The 22,535-nt window shown below is 37.8% G+C and overlaps 1 protein-coding gene across 1 annotated transcript in view; it reads left to right on the top strand.

Moving 5' to 3' along the window:
- LOC113023928 (zeta-sarcoglycan-like) overlaps positions 1-22,535 on the top strand; it is a 391,227-nt gene that overhangs the window by 185,098 nt on the left and 183,594 nt on the right. The window lies entirely within an intron of this gene.

Raw genomic sequence — 22,535 nt, 5'->3', positions numbered from 1 at the left:
TCATAGCCACTGTCCGACATTCAATATTAATTTTGCTAATAAATGAAGGGATACGGTTGCCTTCTTCTTGTGTGTAAGTGAACTGACAGTAATGTTCATCACACTGCTTTCATATTCATTGGTGAAAATACTCATGACTCATATAAAAATGCCTTTTAGAAAAAAGTCCTAACTAACAGCAAACTACCGTATTTCCCGGACTACAAAGCGCACCTAAATATTAGCCGCACAAGCTAAAATCAGGGGAAAATCCTGTTTTGTACATACATTAGCCGCACCTGACCAAAAGCCGCAGGTGTTTCAATGTTGACTTATCATATGTAAGAGAATATGCACAAAGGGAATTGTCAGGAAAGAGATGGCTGTTTGGAGACATCACTTTTATTAATATTTTGAAAAACAAGTTATGGGTACATATTTGCACATGTAGTACATAACAGTAGCCTACAGCACACCAGAAAAATAGATTCGGCCTACCTTTTAGGCTCAGGTGCAGTGACACGGCTTTAACAAGAAGAAAAGTCAGTCATTCACCACCATCTTTCTCTTCTTCCTGCGCACTAAAACCACCAAAGTCCTCTTCTCCAGTGTCGGATACAAACAGGCTCAGGGTGGCTTCGTCATCCACTCTTCTTCTCTCCTTCGTTGTCACTTTCAAAACCAAAGAAATCCTCATTGTCAGTGTCAGAGTCGAACACCCTCAGAAGGGCCGTGGCGGTGTCCTCCTCTCCATCATGCAGCAGTCCAGCCCTTCAAAATCCGTTGGTGATCGTGGATGTTTTCACACTTTTCCACGCTGTCAGAATCCACCGGTGGAGTTGGGCATAACTTGCAAGTTTATCGCCGCTCATCATCCACGCCTCCCGCTGAATGCGTAGCGCTACTTTGAAGTTTGTTTTTCACGCTACTTCGTACGGCACTACGTTGCCTGGCGGACGGACATGTGACTAACATACCACTCTTGAACCCCGATCCTTCCGCCAGGCAACGTAGTGCCGTACAACAGCGGAACACACAAAACAAATCGTCTTACGATATGACAAAAATCACGGACAATCCATAGAAAAGCCGCACCTGACTAAAAGCCGCAGGGTTCAAAGCTTGTGCAAAAAGTAGCGGCTTATAGCCCGACATTTACGGTACACACAGACATAAAAAGCCACAGAGTGTTAGCTGCTACACACATTTTTTTGCTGAAAGCATAAGGCATGGACACATATTCTGTCTCGTCATGTTTAATGGGCAGACACGGAAATGTCCACCAGGGGAAAGTGTACTGACTTAATGCAATTTTGCCCGTTAGCTTTGTCAGATAGACTGCAGCAGTGAAGAGCTTAACTTGCCTGGAAGTGTCAAGATGGGCCAGTTTAAATGTAAAGTGGTGGGGTGTTTAAAATAGTCTTGCTGACATTACATGGTCTATTCCTTGTCTTGTAAAGCACCAACTAATAGAGCGAGTGTCTTTATGTTGTATCTCCATGACTCTGCCGGCTTAGTTGTCAGTCAAAAAATGTATACTTGCTTGAACCCTTCAGAAGGTTTTGTCACTTCGGTTTTTTCATATAATTAGTTCCAGTAAAGCTTAACAATGTGGTCAACCTATATCTTTGCTGTCTTCCAGTTTTTGATTTTTGTGCTATTTTCCACAACAGCCTGGTGCTGTTTTTATTTCTGTGTGTGGCTTTTGTTTTGTATACATTTCATGTGTGTGTTTGAAAATTGGATGTAAATGTTCTTCTCTTGTGCCCGTCTATTTTACTGGTAGCCTCTTAGCAATAAACCAATGTTGTGTAAATGTGTGTGACTTTATGCTCTTATGCATGATTACTAGCTCTCGCTAGCTTTTAATTTTTTCATGTTTTCATACATACCTAATTGTTTCCATTATATACGTACTTTAAACGACTCACACAAGCATGTGAAAATGCTTGAAATGCTTCTAGGTCTTGAATTCACATGAACAGCACCATATTTGTTTTCATTAAAATGACTTGAAACTTAAAGATCTTCATATGAAACACAGTTAGACTCGGTTTGTGTATTTAGTTCATAGTTTCAGATTCATTGCTTTTGAATTGCCACAGTGTACATTTTTAAACATATTCCTGGATGGATAAAGGAAGACTGGACAATGACTGGACAATTTCGTTCATCTCAAAAAGGACTCATGAAATTGTTTACTTACACATCATACATGTAACAAAGTAGTCAGGTTTTGTTCAATTCTCTTTTTTCTCTAACTAATTAGAACAAGGGTACAAGAATGCCATCGTTATCACCATATCACTATGTAAGCATGAAATTGCCCCACCCTTGCATCTCGTGACCTTTATGTAACCACTGGTAATATTAAAAATTGTAAGATGCTGCATACCTAATCACCCAGGGCCAAACACATTTCAAATGTTAATCTCATTTTATCACTAAAAAAATACAAATGAGAAACAATGTATACGGTTATCTCATTAGGTTCATTCACGTATTGTGGATGTAAGAGTGGCATTTTCTTCCTAAATCACCAGTGACTGACACTGTTTTGACACCTGGGTTAGAAAAAAACACAGTAACAGTAACAAACATGTAAGCTGCTCCATCCTCTATTAGTATCATCAAGTGGTGTACAAGCAGATGTTCTTTTTTCGCTTGGTTTCTAGATAGCTGATCCCACAGCTAGGAAAATGACAAATTCACCTATAGGTTAATTAATGGCACACACCAAATAACTTCTTTGTTATAATTACAGTTTGAACTTTTAGTGTCTGGATCAAGCAGCTCTTTTTTGGCAAATTTTGAATTTTGACTCCTTCATTTCAGTGTGTCAAATACATTTTCAATTACCAAAAGTTAAACTTATCAATTTGACACATGCTGATATTTAGGGGTGTGAAAAAAGGTGGTTTTGCAGGCATCCCCGTAGCATCACAAAGGAAATTTGGGCCATAACTCAAAAATTCATATCCTAATGCTTAAAAAAATCACCCCAAATAATTAATTTATGACATTTTACATCCAAAGGGTTGATGGTCAGCTTCATATTGACACGATAATATTCTGCAAAAACACTTATTTAGTGCTATATTTTGGCAACAGGGGACATTGTGACAGTATTAAACATTTAGCTAGATGGCACCTGAATATAAAGTCCTTCAAAATCTCCACTAATTATTACATATATAACAAGAGTTTGAGTAGACAGTAATGTTAAAATACTCCTTAACTCATTGCCATAGGAATAAACTCATAGAGGTATAGAGTAGAGGTGTATTTTTTTTTTGTATTGTCATATATTAGCACTGGTTTCAGTTAGTTATGTGAATTCCTTACATATTGATCAGCGACAAACTTTCTTGTTTCTTCTATGTCTTATACATTATTTGACATTCAGTGTTTATCCTGTTAGGATTATGTGTCCTTTAGGCACAACACATGCACAAGTTCTTCCAAAAACAGACAGAGCTAATCATTTAAAAAATACTATTAGAAACTGGTAGGATATAATAGGTTTTCAAAAAAAATCTGCAGGGTATTTTTATTTATTTATTTAATTATTTTACCTTAAATATATTAATAACTCTTGGTTTTATTATTCTGAAATGATCATTTTTCATTTCCTTTTTCAGATATCCACCTGCCAAGAGCATGTGTTGTCAACTTTTTCAACTGAATTTATTTATGTGGTAATGCATGTTGTGCTCTGTCAGAAGATTATTGATGAAAAAATGGAGAAAAGCAGGCAGGTAAGATGAACAGGAAAGCTGGAAGGGATATTTTGGATGGATTGAGGAGGATGGAGGAAAAAAAAGTCACAGGAGGACATTAAAAACGAAGGAAAGAAAAGTAACGGAGAGAAAAGCAAGAAATACCAAAAAAAAAAAGATCAACAAAGAGAGCATAGGGGATAAATGGCACAAAGCGGCAAAGAGAAGAAATTTAGGAAGTAGTTTGTGTGGCTGTTTTTCCCTGTGCTTGCATGCGTGTGATTGCATGTGTGTATGTGTGTGTGTGTGTTATTGCAAGGGCACCAGATGCTCAGATGATGAATGGGTTGCTATCACAGAAACGGCAGTGTAGTGACACTGAAGACCTTAGATCACATGGCTGACATATACACACACACACACAAAAACAGCCATGTGCATTTTCTGCCATGACAGCGCTGCAGTAGAGCTGAAGAGTTATCTTTCACGTTGCAATACTCACTACTTTTTTTGTTTTTTATATTTTTATTTTCCCCATATTCTGTATGCAGTTTAGTTAAATATATATATATATATATATATATATATATATATATATATATATATATATATATATATATATATATATATATATATTCTAAGAGCAGATTTAGAAGTGATACAGCTCATATATGTGGATGACATCAAGCTGTATGCCAGGCATGAGTTTGTCATGAACTCACTGATCGACCAGGATCTACAGTGAAGATATCGGGATGTCGTCCAGACTGGAAAAGTATGGCTGAATTGTTGCAGAACAGAGGGAAGGTGATCCAGATTGAAGGGATGGAGTTGCCAAAAGGCAGAATAGCAGATATGCAGGACAGCTACAAGTACCTGGATATCCCACAGGCCAATGTGAACAACAAGAAGAGATGTATGCCACTTATATTAAGACATGAAAACTCTTCAAAATGCACACAAGTCATCACCTACCAGCATCCTGAGAAACAGAAAGAGAGAGGGTAAGAATTAACAAGTGGCAAAACCACAATCCAGATTGAGACTTCAAGTATCCACATATACATCAAGAATATGGCCCACTGAAAACCAGACACTGTGGTGGTTAAGAAGGGGCAGAAAATTGCAGTTGTGATAGTTGAGGTGATCCCAGAGGACATCAACATCAGGTAGAAGGAGCACAAAAAAAAGTGCCGGGGGCTGAAGGAACAATTGAGTAGATGTGAAAGGTGAAGTCCAAAGTGGTCCCAGTGGTAATAGGAGCATTAGGAGTAGTAACCTTAAAACTGGAAGAGTGGCTTTAGCAGATTTTAGGTACAACATCAGAGCTCTATGCCAAGAAGAGTGCAGTCCTTAGAACACCTAAGATACTGCGCAGGACCAAACTCCCAGACTGCACACATACTACCCCAGGATGTGAAAGGGAGATTTTTCTTTTTTCACAGCATCTTTGTATGTTCCTCCTTTACATTCTCCTCTTTTTTACTTACCCTGATGCTTTTAGATTATCCTAAGTATATTCATACCACCTACATGTTTTTCCACAATAGATTGCCGAAGGGGAAAAATAAAAAAGGTTTATTTTATGCCAATCCTGGGACATCTCTCTGATGCTTAACATTGTCTAGTATTTTTGATACTCACTCAAGTACAATGATACTTACTGAGATATGATTCAATGATTTTTGCACATGTGTCTTGGTATCATTGTGTGTATGTTTCTGTATATACTGTATACAAGCAGCAAAAAAAAGTCTTCTTTTCAAGATAGTTCTGATTTACTCCGACCTTTACCTGCCCCTTCCTATCCAAATTCACTAAAAGGTGAAATGTTTTTAAACACTTTTCATCTGTAATATAAGTCAAGCATTTATATAATTGCACATTTCATGTAAAGAGTAGGCATCTACAGTTTACTGCTTGTTGCAAATAGGTCACACGAGTGTGAGCTTTTTTTTTACTTTTGGCAATGCAACTTAATTCATTTACATATTTCATATATTATTAAGCTCTTTAGGAATTTTTTGTGGATTTGTCATTTCAAATATGGTCTGAAATGAATTGGTGTATTGGTTCAGCTTTAAGATGCCACTCAATAAGCATGGCCATTTATGAATTAATCACACACATTATTAGTATATTATTAATTAAGAAAAAAAGCATGTGCCAGCTTGCCATGTATTATTAAACTTATTAAACTTTCATTCATCCATTTTCTTCCTATCCAATACAGTGGCAACTGGCTGGAGCCTGTCCCAGCTACTGACAGGCAGTGAGAGCCACAGTAGTCCCTATAGATATGTTGACAGGCCATCACAGGACTAACACAGTGAGACAGACAACCACAGACTCTTACATTCACACCTATGACCAATTTAATCACCAATTATCCTAACAAGCAGCAGAGAGCCTGGAGGCACAAGGAGAACATGCAAACACAGACAGAGCCCAGACAACCAGGAACTTCAAAATAGTAACCTTCTTGCTGTGTGGCCACTGCACCAATGTGTAACTCTGCTCTGACGAAAAACAAAACAAAAAAACAGCGTTGTTACATTTGGAGATTTAACAGTTCTTCTAATTTTTCTTCTCCTGCAGTTAATCACAACTCACTGCTTTTCTCCGCCACACTTCACTGTTTAGTTCTATTTAAACTGCTGTGCTCTGGATGTGAGATCCTGCTGTAGTAGACGGGAACCTGGTTCATGCGCAGTGAACTCAGACGCAAACAAGAACACCTTGCCGGAGTACAAGGTTAACACTCTTTAAGTGTCGTGTGTGCGATTTTTTGTGTCCGTGTTCATGTCTGTGAGCAAAGATTATCTCAACTGTGTGTTTTTGTGTGAAGGTGATTGGCATCAGCGATAAATCACTTCCACCTCTCTCATTTACAAGCACCTCATTAGATTTGTCCTTTAACAAGCCAATCAAACAGTACTCTAATTAATAAATCATATCACCACGGTAACAGCAGCCACAGGTCAATGCATCCTGGGAAAGAGGCATCTGTTTGCTGCTTTTAGAAACAAGTGTATTTGTGTGTGTGTGTGTGTGTGTGTGTGTGTGTGTGTGTGTGTGTGTGTGTATTTGTGTGTGTGTTCCTATTTGTGTCGCTAAGAAAACTTTATTTTTATTTTATTTTAGTTGATATAGGTGCAGATTAAATGTAGATATAATGCCATATGTCTATGCATTGATTAATGAATTAATTAGTTAGCTAAATATTTTCACTTCGTCCAGTAATCACATTTTCATGCACTATTTCAATCATGTTTGACTATTTTTATCTTACAAAAGATGGTTAGTATTAACACAGATTGAGATTTCATACATTCATGCTTACAGCGCTGTACTTGCACTGCTGTGGACTTTATTTTTGTACTGTGATGTGTAAATAATTTTTATCCAAGCTTCCACTGAATTAGGATTTAACTGTATGTCATTATGGAAAGGTTCTTATTTAAATGGTTCATGTTAATTAAATTCATGTATGTCCCAAACAAAACTACTATATAACATTAACTTTTACTGTAGAAGGACCGATGACCATCTTACAAAACTAGGTCTGAACAACTTAATGAGATCTTTATCTAATTAAATAAAGTGGTATAACACTTTATTTGGGGAATGGGTGTGTAAAACAATGATATAATAAGATTAGGCAACAATATTTATTATATTATTTTCATTTAATATACACTATTCTGCAAAAGTCTTGAGCCACCTCTCATTAATATTTTTCTAGGAAAATTGAAAATAAGCTTTACATGGTGGATCAAAATCTGACCATACTTTTCTGCATTTGTAATTCTGTCAATTTTGACAAGATCCATGGCATCACTGGCTGAAATGAAGTCCCAAACCACGACAGAGCCTTCACTGCTTTTAAATCAGTGGCTGTAGATGCTCACTGTTTTACCTCTCTCCTTATACTGATGATGATTTGATCCAAAAATCTCTGTCACAGTCTGCCACTGATTTTCAGTCCAGTTCTTGTCTAATTTGACATAGGTCTACCTCACCCTTTATACCCCGTTTCCATTCTTTAACAATGGCTTCTTGACAGCAACCCTTCCACTGAGATCATTACTGATGAAGCTACTGCAAATCAAAGTATCCAGGCCAGATGCATCTCTCAGGTCTTGTGTCAGGTCTTTGCTGGAAAAATGTTCCCCTATTTCTTAATAACATAACTTTCAGATACAGTTCATCGACTGTTGGCAGATTTTTTCCTCCACTTCTCCAGTTTCCTAAAAGTTTTTAAGGACATACGTCCCACCATGCAAAAATATGTCAAGATTTTGGCTATTAACATCTTAGGAATCACCTTACTGATGGATATTTTAGTGATAAGTTTTTGACCCCAATACAGGAAGTTGATAAAAAAAAAAAGTCCTAATCCCAATCCTGTTAATCTTACCCAATAGGCACGGTCAGTGTGAGCCAATGTGGGTGAGGGGACTCCTTCAGTACTAACCACCTAGAAATCATCTGGGCAAAAAAGCACAAGGAAATTATAAAAATCACAAAACAATCATCAAATCACTTAAACGATACTCATCTAATGAACTTACTTTGAGCTAATGCTGAGTTTGTTCTTGTCTTTAGTCAGAAAAGGTTTGAGAAAGGATGAGCATATCTGGATCCAAAGATGCACTTATCCCTGTGTTCCGAGTTGATGATAATCACATAATAGGAGAGCAGCTGGGCATCCAGTGGAAGTGTGATGGAAATCAAAATCCTTCTGAATTAACCATCTAACACGGCATAAAATGAGCAGATGAAAGCAATAAATTCCAAACTCAATTTACAGGTTGGACTTCTGTTCCCCCTCTAGCGTCTCTGCTGGAATTTTCAGCTGTGAACCTCTTAGATCCAATCTTCTGAAACACTCATCTTGCAGAGGATAAAAGGGAAGAATCCCAAATCTCTTTTATACCCCACTTTATACCTGCTCACCCATTCTTCCCCTTCCTTCACTGGATGTCACATCTTCACATTTTGGACATTTTTACATCAACATTTATTATAACATAATCCCTTTGCAATTCAAATACTGAGGAATACTTTTATTTTTTTAAACTTTGTGTTTGTCAGTCATCATTTATTTATTTATATATTTTATAGATATATAAATGTATATATTTATTTTTGCATTTTATGAAACTTGTATTAAATCATACATTGTGTAGGTCAAACATTCTCTGCAGTTAGTGGCTCCAGTGTGTCACTTTCATGCCCATCCTGCACCACACGTTTCACTACTCAAAGTACTTTTCTCATTTATATATTGATGAAACTTATATTTTTATTTTTCTTTGATTAAGAATAAAAATGCTTTATTATTAGATAATATAGTAAAGCTCTGTTTTAGCACTCTGGTCAGTTTTACTCACATAAAACTTGATATTAAGACATTTTAACCTTTCTTTGCTATGTTGTAGAGGCAACCAGGGGGAACTTACTCAGTCTCTTCCTACCCCAGGTCACACAGTTTCTAGTTCCTAACATGAACAGCTTCTTTGCTAAGTTACCCACGAAGCTGCTCTTGAGTTTGGTGTCTTTTTCATGATTCACTGATTCATAGGTCAATATTAAACAACAAACTGAACTGAAAATGTTCTTGTACTGGACTGAAAATGAGTGGAAAAAACAGCCAATGTCCTTTGAAAAACTTTGAAAGACCGAAAGCCTGGAGAACTGTTGCTCAAGGCCTCTTTCTGGCTCCTTAGAAGCAAATTATAAAGAAATGAGGCATGGTTCCAAACTTTTATAAAGTACTGGAGATTTATGGCAAAGTAACACATCTTAACAAAGTGCTCAGGGGTTTAGCTCTGTTCTTATTTCTTTTTTATTTCTTATTCCTGTGTGGTTTATGTATGTATGCACTTTTGTACACTACTGTATGTGTGAAGAGTATTGACTTAATTATTGAGTTAAAGTGGTCATAAGTTTTATTTAAATTACCATTAAATCCATTGAAAACTCACAAAAATAATACATTTTCATACAGTTTCAGAAGCAGAAGGAGAGACCTTTTCAAAGACAAGTCAGTACGAGATTGAAAGGGTAAACAGGGATTTGATGTTCACACGCTGTCAAAGCATCAGAAAGCAACAAAGTCTGACTTTGTGTCAAAAAATACCAGAGAAAAGTATGTACCTGTTCAAGAATGAATTTTTAATTAATATGTCTTGTGATTTTCTCTGAAAAGAGGGGAGTGAGAAAGAGTAACATGATTTTCTTCCACTTATGCAATTCAGGGTGGCAGGGGCACTAGAGCTACTTCAGCTACCATAGGGTGAGAGGCAAGGTACTCCCTGGACAGATTGCCACTCTGTCGCAGAGCTAACACAGAGTGACAGACCACCATTCACATCTAAATTCACACCTGCTCCCAATGTAGAATCACCAATTAACTTAAGCCCACTAACTGCACGTGTTTAGACTGTTGGAGGAAGCCGACTACGCCTGCAGTCGTGTGAAGAACACACATATTCCACGCAAAAAGGCCCTGGCGAAATGGGAAATCACATCCAGATTTGTGCAGTGCTAACCACCATGTTACCGTGCTGCCTGAAAAAAAGGCTATTAAGTTGATGGAGACTAGACGGGGTAATCCAATAAAGATTAAAAACTTGGGAAAAGAAAATGACTAACAGCATTTAGCCCTTTAGAAATGAAAGAGTTGAAAGTGCTGTGTAAAGTACTTGAACAGTGTCTAAAGATGTTTTTTTTAGACAATAAAACAAAAGATAAAGAAATGAAAGAGAAGGAATCGTACAGTCAATTGCCTGTCTCCCTCTCACTAAATTCCATATCACCAAACTCTTTTCTCATTCTCCTTTTCATCCCCACTTTGTAAGCCAGTCTGTCCTCATTCCATTATATGGTGCAGGGGCTCAGAGGTTGATGTATGAGTGCTCCATAGAGGGACTTGGACATGAGAGACTGCTGGACATTCATCACATACATCAGTCACACATACACTCTTTGGTCAAAAGCATCAAAGGGAGCTTTGAGTGGAGCTGCTTGGCTGACAACACACAACTCAATTAAGATAGAAGGCATAAAGAAATGCAAGTACTGTAATACAGTGAACGGAGATGTGTGTGTGTGTGTGTGGTGTGTGTTTGTGGGGGGTTATTGCAGCTGGTGTTCAAAGAAGAATGAGGTTTAAGTGATGGTGCGACCAGCGTAGAAGAACAAGATGGAGTGAATTATGCTTCATGCTAATACTAAACATGTCTAGTACTTTTACATTTTATGGTCTAACTACTACTGTAGGTAACATGCAAGGGATAAATTTGTACAGTTTAAAGTTGTGAGTTCAAAGACATTAACACTGTAATGCAACAATGCCCTTGCCTTATAATTTATGGCAGTTTCAAATCAAACTCATCAATTATTATTATTTTTGAGTTACTAATTTGAAAGTTTTTTGGAAACGGGCAAAAATCCAAAAAACAAAACAAAATCCAATGAAATGAAATGATAGAATAAAAAGTAGCTACTAGGACATAGTAGTTTAAAAAAATGATGTCATCAGTGACCCTTGCATGCATCATAAAGAATAATCAGATGCATTTTGTGTTGTTCCCTTTTTTATTGTTTATATGCCTCTTTGCTGTTTTGGCCTGTATTTATTTTGCTTTTCTATCAAAGGCATGATGAAATTGACAAAAATCATTGAATTATTGTGCTCTTTTAAAAGGAACATTCTTAACGTAAAAGCTGGGGCGAAAGCTTGCTGAAAGTTCCAAAAGCATGATGGCTGGGTGGGTGGTGGGGTAATGATAGAGGAGGCCCTGAACGGGGTCATAAAGCCTGTGTGCTGATTCTGTCACCAGAAGATTTACATACACACACACACACACACACACACACACACACACACACACACACACACACACACACACACACACACACACACACACACACACAAGCATGTGATGTACTTACAGAAGGCGTCCATCACATCTCTCAGAGTATGACTCCCCTTGGAAATTGTCTTTCTCTCCCTCTTGTTATTCCTCGTTGTATTTTTATTCTCTAAGTGTCGCTATCTCAATCACACAGAGTGGTCTACACCATTGTTATACCCCCTCTTAGTAATAACACAGTGGGAAACAGAAACAGTTTTTTGGTTTTTTTTAGTCCCTTTCTCAAAGTCACAGCGATTATCTTCTCGACTGTAATGCCACACACAGACACACACACAGACACCAGCCAATGGACACTGACACACCATCACTAGGTTTCCTTACATGGTAGAAGGGACTCGTTTAGCGTTTTGTCATTGACGTATATAAATATGAGATCATGACTGTGTGACAGTGATAATGTGAGTTGACTTGTTTTTGTGGTGGTAAACTAGCTTGCAGGACGGATGACTACTTGCTATTTTTTTTCTTCATTTATTTATGTTTGATCAAGAAATAAATGTTAATAATAAATGTCAACTATGTTAATACTGGTGGTATTTTCTACTTCTACCCTCATAAAAAATGCAACATTTTTATGCAACTTATTGCTCACAAAAAACATATGACAGGGTTAGGGTTAAACACTGAAATATATATTTGGCAAATCACAGCCAATCATAATGATTTCCTTATGTTGTGTACTGTGCTACCGAGCTAAAAAGCATCCCAGAAAACAGTTTAGTCTCTCACCATCTTTTTTGGTGGTTTTCAAAGAGTTTTAAAAAAAGAGGCCACATTGCCAGCAAAGTCTCTTTCCATGAGGCTTTCCATCTATCTCCTCGTGATGAGAGAGCACAAGAGAGAGAGAGAGAAAGGATTTTAAGTCTGCTGTTGGTGTTGGCGGTGTTTAACAGTGTCAGCTTCTTGATTGACAGATACTGACTCAGCGGGAGGCAACATGCCAGAGAGAAGGGAAGAGAGGGAGGAAGGGAAAATAGAAATCAACAATATTGGAAGAGCAAGAAGGGGGCTGGAAGACAATTTAAGCGGAGAGAGAGGCAAACATAATGACAGAGAAAGAAACAAAAGGGAAACCGCAATGTGCTTTACAGATCTTACTCACAAAGATGCACACATAATGACAACCAAAATAACATTACTCTTTGGAGAGCACTGCATTTACACATTTTGCATATGGGACTATGTGGATTCTGTCTCGGTGTTATATCTGTCTCAGTACAGCATTCAGCTTCTAAATAACTACATAAACGGAGCTGTATGTTAAAACCAAATCATCATATTATTAGAAAAGTAGATTCTATTTCAGGACGTCGGTGACATCTTCGTGACAGAGCTGCTCAAGCCTTTGAAATACTAATGGACAAACTCTACAGAATTCTGTGTGGGGTGTTTTGTTCAGAGTTAAGAAAGATATACTGTAATAATAAAAATTGTTCAACTTGAATATTGAACATCTGAAAAGTCATGGGGTGTCATGAATCAGTGTGTGGGAATCTTTGCCAGCTGTCAGTGAGTAAGTGAGATGAGCGATGATTGTTGAGCCTCTAAACTACAGCTCATAGCTACTGTCTAACCAGCTATCAATCATATTTTACTCCTATTATTATTACAAAGCTGTCATCCCTTAATAATTTACAGATACTGGAGGTTTGAGCAAATACTGTAGAGCAGAAAGCATTAAGTCAGTTTGTAAGACTTTAAATATAAGGGTATCGCTGTTTGCACAATGCAGAAAAAAAAGTGTTGTATCCATTCAAATATTTAAGTGAGAATATGTCTTCTTAATAAAGATGATAAGTTGGTGGGCAAGAACATTATAACTCAAGCCTCATTTAATGTTGCCTGTCTTAGCGCTACCTCTAAAATGAAACTAAAATTGATTCTGAAACAGTACAGTGTCTTTTTGGTGTAAGCATGCAGTTCAGGTCTGCTGTGAGTGTGTGGCAAAAAGATAACATTTTTCTAACCATTATTTAACAATTTTGAGTAGCCAAGCAGTGTAAAAAGACCTTCTTCAATCATCTACCTGCTAGCAGCACATGATTATATAATAGCATGAGAGGACACTTGCTCCATAGTGGGGAAACATCCCAGTGGGGGGAGTAAACTTGCCAATCAGAACACAATGCTGATTTATTTATTTAATTCTCTGCCTGCTGTTTTTTTAGCTCTTTTTCAAAATTGAATTTTTTTTCTGGTTTTTCCCATTTTCCGTCTCCATTTTAATCACCCACTAATTAGTCTCGTGGGCCCCGAACAAACGAAAGACCTCATTCGAGGTAGATAAATCTAGACAGAGACAAATCTCTGTCTAGAGACAGTTTCGTTTCTATAAATAGAGATGACTGTAAAACATCCCTTTAGCTCCAAAGCAGGGTTTCAAAAAGCATAAACATCAGAACAACAGGATAAACAAAAATGAAGGAGGGTAGAAAAGAAAAGGCTTGTTTCTTTATAGTTTGCTGACAATCCAACATTGTTACAAACTATGGCTTGAATGTTTTAATTTGGTGCCAAGTGGTGAAGTTGAACAAGTATGGTAATGTGGTGGGTTGATACGTGTGTTAAGCATTTACTTTGAGCTCTGATCTTAACCAGTGAGTAGATGCCATTATTTAGGAGCTGGACTTCTCAGTGATAGTGCTATCATGTTGTCTTGTTTCTCTGTCCATCATAAGAAGGGTAGACGAGGACACCTGTTTGTGCTTTTACTTAAGAATGTGTTTGACCAGGAGAACAAGACCTGTCCTTTTTAGTCTTCCCTTTTTACACTCGGCCTACAGCAGAACCTCTTGAATCTGTTGGAATACTGAACGGCTCACTGCAAAGGAGCCCCGTTTGTGTGTCTGAATATATTTAGGTGTGACCACATTGTTTATATTTGAATACATCCCTGTGTGTTTGCTGGTGCATGTAGCTGCAGTGTGATTTTGTGATTGTGTTTACTTGTTTGTGTGGATTTTTTTTTTTTTTGGTGTATACATGTGTGTGTGTGGTAGAGGTGGTGCGTGTGTGTGTTGTCCATTCCAGTGGCTGAACACCTGAATGCCCACAGTGACAGAGAGGAATGGCAGGCTGTCCAAACCAACAACCAACAGCCAACAGCGAGTGCTCCCAATTCAGTTGGCTTAGTGTTTTATCACACTAGTGCAAACACACTCACACAAACACATGAAAACAAAAACAAAAAACAAATGTAGCATTGCGACATCAATAGTATTTTGCATGCGTAAGCGTTCAATCCCCTGTTATAATGACCAGCACACATCATAACAACTGATGCCTATAGTGCTGCTACTGATTTTGTTTGTGTATCCTTAGTTAACAAGGAGAATGGTCTTCCTAAAAGGCAAATAAGTCTGATATTTTTTAACTATCATAGTGAATAATGAAACGATAATGGATGGTGAGAAAACTGGTTGCTTTGGATATGAAATCAAAACAGACTGTGATAGAGTGAAGAAATGTATACATGCTTTAAAGTTTAATTTTACCTGGGCCAACTTTTATAAAATGGAAGAGGGTTTAAAAAACAAAACAAAATAAAAATAAATTAAAAAAGCAAAAAAAAAAACCAAACCCTGGGTCCGCTGTGCCTTTTATTATGTACAGTAACATATCATTTCTTCGGAGAATCTGGTCAAATCTTTGTTTGCAAGAGAAATCGATGAATTCCAGATTGAATGGTTGATCCCATTTAGAAATTCCTTTTTTTTTTTTTGAAACCATGGACACTCTCCTTTTCAGGGTAAAGTGATAATGTAAAGTTCAACTTAGTATGAATGACCGTTTCAAAAACCAGCATCCATCATGGTACACAAGTGCAAGTGGTTTATCACATGTAGTAGAAGCACAATGCCAAACCTTATTGTTTTCACATGTTTCTATAATTAAAGACTTTGTGTGCTTAGCTAACCTTTCTACATTTGTTGGAATAATTGTTGCATCTTCCATTTTTTAAGACCACAAAATTTGAAAACCTTGGTAATTAGTAATACATTTTGCTTTAATGATAAAACAATTTGTTCATTTCAATTCAATTCAATTCAATTTTATTTATATAGCGCCAAATCACAACATAAGTCGCCTCAAGGCGCTTCATAGATACAGAGAAAAACCCAACAATCATATGACCCCCTATGAGCAAGCACTTTGGCAACAGTGGGAAGGAAAAACTCCCTTCTAACAGGAAGAAACCTCCGGCAGAACCAGGCTCAGGGAGGGGCGGCCATCTGCTGCGACCGGTTGGGGTGAGAGAAGGAAGACAGGATAAAAGACATGCTGTGGAAGAGAGACAGAGGCTAATAACAGATATGATTCAATGCAGAGAGGTCTGTTAATACATAGTGAGCGAGAAAGATGACTGGAAAGGAAAAACTCAATGCATCATGGGAATCCCCCGGCAGCCTATGTCTATTGCAGCATAACTAAGGGAGGATTCAGGGTCACCTGGTCCAGCCCTAACTATATGCTTTAGCAAAAAGGAAAGTTTTAAGGCTAATCTTAAAAGTAGAGATAGTGTCTGTCTCCTGAATCCAAACTGGAAGCTGGTTCCACAGAAGAGGGGCCTGAAAACTTTGTCTCCTCAGAACTCTAAAATGTAATAGTAAACATGGCCCTGTCCTGCCTGTTTCATTCATTGCTCTCTGACAGATACAGTGGCATGCCCACAGCACTTGAAATTCCACAGCAGCAGTACCAATCAGCTATGCATGCATGTTAAATTACGCTTTGATCTGGATTTCAGCTGTGAACCAAAATTCCCAAGTTTCCTGATTTTCTTTTGGCAAGTCCATTCACTCTTCTATTTATTATCCACCCTTGCACCACCCCACCCCACTGGAAAACGTTCTACCTGGCACACTGCAGTGAGAATGCGTGTTCATACGCTGCCAGAAAAATATGGCGACAGTGTGAGTTGCAGACGAGGAAGGGAATGAGACTCGCTGTCGTTTCGATTTCACAAGGAGGATGTCGAACAAAATGCGGTAATTTGCAAAACATGCCGTAAAACTATTGCTGCAAAAGGTAGCAGTACCACGAATTTATTCCACTAGCTGAAAAGTCATCCACTGCACAATTAAGACTATTTTAAACTCCACATGTCAACGTCTAACCACGCACCAAAGAAAACGCTAAATAAACCAGCTATGATACCTGTGACTGTTTTTATAGACACTATCTGGACTTCTGTTTCTGTCATTTGCAGGCATTAGGGCTGGGCCATATCATACCGTTCACGGTAATACCGGTATAATGTCGGGCAACGATAAGAAAATGAAATATCGCGATAGAATATGGGTAAAACGCGCATGCGTACCTTTGTTTTCATACGCACATGGCGGAAAAAGCATGGCGGCGACAGAGAACGAGAAGGGCGAAAGCGGATCGGTGAATGAAACAGATGAACCAGAATTGGTTTGTAAAAATGCTGCAACTTCAGTGGTGTGGAACTGGTTTAGCTTTTGTCCGTCAGATACAGAACAAAGCACTATTTTTGGTAGCGCATGCTAGCAGGCCGTCGTTATTACCGTGTTGTTTGGAAAATACGGCACACTTAAAATCAATCCTTTGATTTTTCTGAAAATCGACAGTGCCCCTTATAATCCTGTGTGCCTTATGTATGAATTCTGGTTGTGTTTACTGACCTCGAAACGATTTTATGTCGTACACGGCGCTCGAAAATCTGTCAAATGTTTTAGTACGACTTTGCTAAGCTACGAAGCCGCATCACTTGATGGATTGTTGGAGCATTACGGCTATCGTAGGCAGGAGCCTCGCGGAGTGATACATATTGTGCTTCAACATAATATTACCGTATATTGTGTGTATAACCTCTTTTTAAGCATGGTTATGCTGAGGATATGTTGGCCAATTTCCACTGGAAATGCCTTTTGGTTAAACTTGTCAGCAAGGAATTTGCATTTGCACTGTTACATTTTTATATAACTTTAATGCACATAAAAAATAGCTGCTTGTTTAAGTGAAAATACGTTGATTTTTTTTTTTTTTTTTGCATGAATAAAGTTGTGGAGTTGTAAAGTATTTTGTCTAGTGTCAATTATATCGTCGGTTATATCGTTATCGCAAATTTTCAAATGTATATCGTGATAAATATTTTTGGTCATATCGCTCTGCTCTAGCGGGCATCACATTTTTTACTTTACAATTTCATATGTAATAAGCACAAAAGAACACCTTTTTCATTTCGGTTGTTTTGTTTTGTCTCGTCAATTGTTGCTTGATGTTGTTTTTTGCTACTATGATCTTTTGTTAGAGGTCAAGTGTTGACCACAGAGAGACAGATACTGTGACAGTATGTACTGAACTATAATCTGGTATCTGCAAGGAACCCACAAGACCTCCATATGAAGACAAATTTGCGATTTCTCATGTCATAATGGATTTTGAATGTCTCTTTTTATGCAAAATGTCACTGCTTGAAAGATGAACTACAATATAATGGAAAGATTTTTTTCTAGTACTATCTCCTGTCCTCTAATTCTCATTATTAGCTTTTTGTAAACTAATGTTGTTCATTTTGGGCTGCTTCTTCTGGGAGGTTGTGGGGGTGGAGATGTCACATGGATGGATCACAATCATATTTTTCTCCTGTTCATTTTTCTCATTTGTCGTCTCTTCTCCCCACTGTTCATATCCACGTGTCATCTCCTATCAGCTTTTTCTCGTATTTTGTCTTCTCTTGCTTAAAAAGATAGATAATATGATGGCGCTATCGTAGTATGTACTTAGGTTTGTCATATACACCACATCCACACCAACCTCATCATGCTGGCAGTTTTGTTCATAAGTGTGCAACCTCTAATTTCTATAGTTGAACTTATATTTTTGAATATTTGTCAATTGTAAAAGTCAAAGTGTTGTTTACGCACCTCTACAACACATACAACAGAGAAAATGAAGCAGACTAACTGAATTGAAAGAAATCACTGTTATGGAGCTGATAGTGAGCTATAATGGTATCACTTGCAATATAGCTATAGTGCCTCTTGTTTTTACAGCTGTCATGGCATTATGATATTAATAAAGTTAGGTCACACAGTGCAAGGCCTCTAGGCTGTGGTACACTATAGGATTGATTGATGGCTCTCTTGTCAGTTCAATCTACAAAATGCATTAGAAGAGAAGAAGGGACGAGTGTAGGGCAGAAGATGTGAGGGGGAGAAAGGGGAGAACAAAATTGATTGATTAGCAACAACGAAAATAGAAGAAAAAATGCAGTGAGGAAGAAAAGAAGGAAAATTTAAAATAATCTGCTAAAAAGGAAAATAAAAAATAGTTTAGCACAAGCTTATTTTATGTTATTTTGCTCAATTTATGTTACTTGATAAGAAAGGAAATGTGCGTTAGCAAGGATAACTGAAAGAGATAAGTGAAGGAGAGGTGAACAGGAGAATAATAAAAAAAAGAAAAGATTAAGCAACAATTTGTTTTTCTTTTGGCTTTTCTGTAGCAAAGGGCCTAGTGGGCGGACAGACAATATTTTGTCAGACTGCCGAGTTAGACTGATAACCTTGGATATCTCTGAGTGAAATGAGACATAAATACACTTGCAAGACAATGAGTGTGTCAGTGAAAGAGTGTAATGTGGGGTGTTCACAGGAAAATACACAGTGACAAATGGCACAGTCACAAAACTGACCACACGCAATTAAGCAGTGACATTATGCATCTGACTGCCACCTGTGGAATTTAAGAAAAAACAAAAACACATCTGATGTTCATTTTACCAAGTGACAGTGTGGCCCCAGTGAAACATGCAAAGATGATATATACACATCGACGAACAAGAATATCTATTGATTCCCATTCTTGATGCATGCATGGAGAAAAACGATAAGCACTCTTGGTCAGTACAGACTTCATTAAAGTTCAGTACACACATATCAGCACAGAGCTACACACGGTGTGCTATCGATTAAGTGTGGACTCTGAATTCAGAGATAAAATCATCAGCAGCCCATTTCTCTGTCCTATTCTACAGCGATGCTGTGCTATTGATTCATATGCATTGTGTCTGCACACACTGAACAGATGCACCCAAAAAGAGAAATAGCTGAAACTGCTGTGTCTGTTGCAGGAGATTTCTTTTCACTGTGAAAAGGCAAAAAATATTGTAATCCATTAGCCCATTTGACAGATATTAAGACCTCATTGCACTTGGCATTAATATGTGTTGCATACCCAAATTACGCTTGGATATAAATCAGTTGGGTTACATTTTGATAGAAGGTTGAATGCTTGTTTTTTTATGCACATCTAAAGTAGCCTCAGCTTTTCTTTTGCCAAAAAAAAGCAGATTGCAATATCTATCACATCCTTTCATCACCTCATTTAAATCTGGTATTCAAAAGTGTTTTTTTCTTCCTCCATTTAAACAAATATTGGCCTTAAAACTGACATGATTGCTACAGATGCTAATGGTAATGTTGATCTGCTCTTGACTCAGTCTTGGGCACAATTCTGCCTCATATTGATGTACTTCTGTTTTCTCTTGTCACAGTTTATTCATCCAGTATTTTTGTTAATTTAGTTGGAAAAGGGTTCCTGCCATGTAAAGGAAAGCACAGTAATACTGCCGTGTGATGACGCTATTAGATTATAGTTAATTAGAGTAAGATTTTGGATTAGATTAGTTAATATTGGTTTGGTTAAAAAGTTCTACTGATATCCTAAAATTCTGGCCAAGGGCTGAGGACTTTGGAAACACAATAGCTGTGTATGAGTTCAGGGGCTGCATCCTTCCGCATCCCGGCCCATGTAGACTGCGAAGGCCGGGTCCTCCGAAGACCGAGAAGGCTGGAAGTGCAAAGCTGTGAAATGGGATGGTCTAGCCTTCAGATTTGCGTCACAAGCAGTCTCGGTGGAATTTAATAAACTCAGCCGTCTGCTCCTTGCTATGTAAAGTATAACTGGACACTGGAGTAAATTCCCTACCATCCCACACTTCTGTTCAATCTGTTTTCTTTTTGACGTCTGTACAACTGTGTGAAAACTATAACTTTAATCTCAGCCACACCGATTTACTCAGGAACAAATAAAACACTGAAAAAAGCCAAACAATAACATTTTTAAGTTATCTAAGTGACTTATATATCATGTTTCATCTGATTAGCAAAAGACAGTCTGAAAACGATGTGCTGGGAGTCCGGTGTCCTCGCCAGCTCTCCGAAAACGTCGGAGCACTTTTCCAAATATGTGATGTCTTGATAATGTCTATTGTGTGTAAATGGTTTGGTCAAACCACTATAAAGGTTACCCTCCTGTGTCTTTGTGTTTAGGTCAGTTTGTAAGTTAGGTCGTGTCTACTTTGTGTGATTAGGTTTCTGGAAGTTACTTTTGAGTAGCGTTATATTTAGTTGACCTCTTTTATGGGCCCGATTATTATATTTAGAATTTTATCTTTTTAAACTTTTTGGGGTTAAAAAAAAACATTCTGAAGATATTTTTCCTGTGTCCTCTTTGTATTTGTTGCTTGGTACACTGGATACACTGGATTTAACTGAATCCAATAAAAAATACTATGTAATGAATAATTTAAATTAAAATTTATCTTATGCCTCATCTTATACTTAGTAATCTTCATCAGTTTGAGGGGCAAGACCATCTAAGAACTGGAGTTTAATCCTTAATGGAAAGAGGAAGAAAACAGTGCTGTTTCCCAAGACATCAAAGTAAATCTTCAGCCACAACATGTTGTTATTCTGACTCATAAATATTAAAGAGTCATTTTTTACATTATTACATTATTTTCAGTGCTAAAACTCATGGGTCAGACAGCCCTAGCCTTAAGGAGACAGAGGAGCTGAGGCCCCACTATCAATCCTCCTCAAGGTTAAGCTGTTAGCTTTAAAAGCTTGTTAATGTTTTTTTTAGACTTCCATGGTGTTTATACACTGTCATGGCATGAATAACTCAAGCAGACCTTGGGGTTTGCCTCTTACGTATAAGAAACAGGACCCCTGTGGAGACACCAATCACAAGCTGATAGTTGTTTTAGACGCTCCTCTCCCCAAAATGAAACAATAAAACTTAGACAAGCAAAGCCTGCATTTCTTTTTTTCTTTTTTTTCTGCAGGCTAAGGCAAAAGTCAGCATTTTTTGTTTATCATCAAGGCTTGTTGGGTATCATCATGTGAGACTATATAGAGAAAAGGCATTGCAGGGGGGAAGAAAAATCAACAGTCACTGAGGTGTTAAGGTCATGCAGTCTCAGCAAATAAAGACTTAATGTGTGTTTGTGTGTGTATGTGTGTGTTTGTGTCGTGTGTACGTAAAGAGAGAGACTGATAAAGAGGAAGAGAGAGATGTGCAAAAGTGAGATAGGAGGTGAATTAGGGAGAAAGCATGAAGGAACCAAGAGGGAATCTGAGGTATAGCGAGTGGGGTAAAAGAGTGAAAGAGAGTTAGGGAGTCAGATGGACAGAGATAATAGTGCCTTGCAGCCAGTGTCCATATCTCTTGCCACCAATGACTCCAATTGCTGCACTACAACTAATGGACTCTGTCCTCCTCTACCATCTTATCTGCCCTCTCTCTCTTTCTCCAGCCTCCCTTCCTATCTCTCAGTACTCAATGCTGTGCTATCTTTCCACTTTACAGCTCCACCTCTATCTCATTTTTATCATGCTTTGGTCTTACTCTTTCTCTCTCCTGTTATCTCACTCTCAAAACTCTAAAATGCTTCCATTCTTCCTCTTTTTTGCTATCTTATGTTTTTTGTATTTTCTGTTCTTCCTTCCTCCAAAACGCTGAAAGTTTAGCCTCTCCTCTTCCTGTTGTTGCTTATGCTGCATACAGAGACATTTCTGAACAATTTGATGCCCTACACAACTTTTTAATGTAACACTTCCTAATAACGACTAAGACT

Source organism: Astatotilapia calliptera, chromosome 6 (genome assembly GCF_900246225.1).
Source record: "Astatotilapia calliptera chromosome 6, fAstCal1.2, whole genome shotgun sequence".
NCBI classification, from domain to species: Eukaryota; Metazoa; Chordata; class Actinopteri; order Cichliformes; family Cichlidae; genus Astatotilapia; species Astatotilapia calliptera.
This window is presented reverse-complemented; position numbering and strand designations above follow the sequence as displayed.